Source organism: Alligator sinensis, unplaced genomic scaffold, assembly GCF_000455745.1.
Source record: "Alligator sinensis unplaced genomic scaffold, ASM45574v1 scaffold107_1, whole genome shotgun sequence".
In the NCBI taxonomy this organism is placed as follows: Eukaryota; Metazoa; Chordata; order Crocodylia; family Alligatoridae; genus Alligator; species Alligator sinensis.
Genome location: NW_005843041.1, coordinates 428,750 through 430,003, shown reverse-complemented (window position 1 = coordinate 430,003; position 1,254 = coordinate 428,750). Strand labels below are relative to the sequence as shown.

Below are 1,254 nucleotides of genomic sequence, written 5' to 3'. Positions count from 1 at the left end.
AGGCTGGGGCTGCACACAGGGAGTGACAGGGCTGAGGTGGGGCCACATACACATATGCACATGCATGTGCACGGATATATGGACACTCCACACGCATGCCCCTACTCACACCCCACACACGCACCTCTCCACATGCACGCTCCCCAGGCACTCGCACACATCCTTCCACATGCACACGTATGCACACACACGTGCATATACACCCCTACTTGAACCCCCCCACCCATGCACTCTCCATGTACTCACACATCCCAGACATTCATGTACGCGTACACACATGCCTGTGCATGTTTACCCCTACTCACACCCCCCCAGGCACACTCCCCATGCATTCACACACATCCCACAGGCACACTCGTGCATATACACATGTACACCCATCCACACACACACCCCTACTGGAATCCCCCTCCACATACACACTCTCCATGCACTGCACACACCCCACATGCACATGTATGTGCACACACATGCACATACACGTGTACACTCTTCCACACATACATCCCTACTCAAACACACACACTGCACCTGCACTCACACATATCCCACACATGGGTGCATACACGTGCATATATACTTGTACGTGTACCCCTACACATGCTCACACCTGCTCCCCCCACACACATTTGCACCCACATCCCCCCATACATACACACACACTCATGCACCCCCACACCCTCACCCCCTGCCCATACACACATATGCACATGCATGCACACACACATCTACACATGTACTCACACATACACCCACCCACCAAACTCACTGTCAGCCCTCCACACTCACCCCCCCCCCCCCCTGCACACCCCCATATCCATCCACACCTACACCCACCCCCACAGCAGACAGCCCTGCCTCTTCCCCTGGGGCAGCTCAGCCCGGAGCTCCCGGGTAAGCCTCTGCCCACCACCCCTCTGTGCTGCGGGGCCTGGGGGTCTCCCCTGACCTCCCCCAGCTCCTTTCCCAGGGACGCTCGGGCCTGCCGGGTCCCTCGCTACCTGTGTGCTGCCCTACGAGCTGCCCCCTGCCCGCCTCCACTTCCCCCCCCACGTACCTCGGATGCCTCCGTGCGGCCTTTCCACCCCCTCCATCCACCTCCCTGCCCCCATCCATCCATCCATCCATCCCCTCATCTCTGCACCCCCATCCCTCTAACCCCCCTCTCTGCAGCACCGGGGCGGGAGCAGGGGGCATCTCCACTGCCTTCTCCCTCGGGCTCTGGCTCACACAGCCTCTCTGTTTTCTCCACCG

General features: G+C 59.6%; 1 protein-coding gene across 1 annotated transcript in view; it reads left to right on the top strand.

Moving 5' to 3' along the window:
• The window catches only part of PAK4 (p21 (RAC1) activated kinase 4), a 9,345-nt gene that overhangs the window by 3,578 nt on the left and 4,513 nt on the right, over positions 1 to 1,254 (top strand). The gene's annotated exons all lie outside the window — the stretch shown is intronic.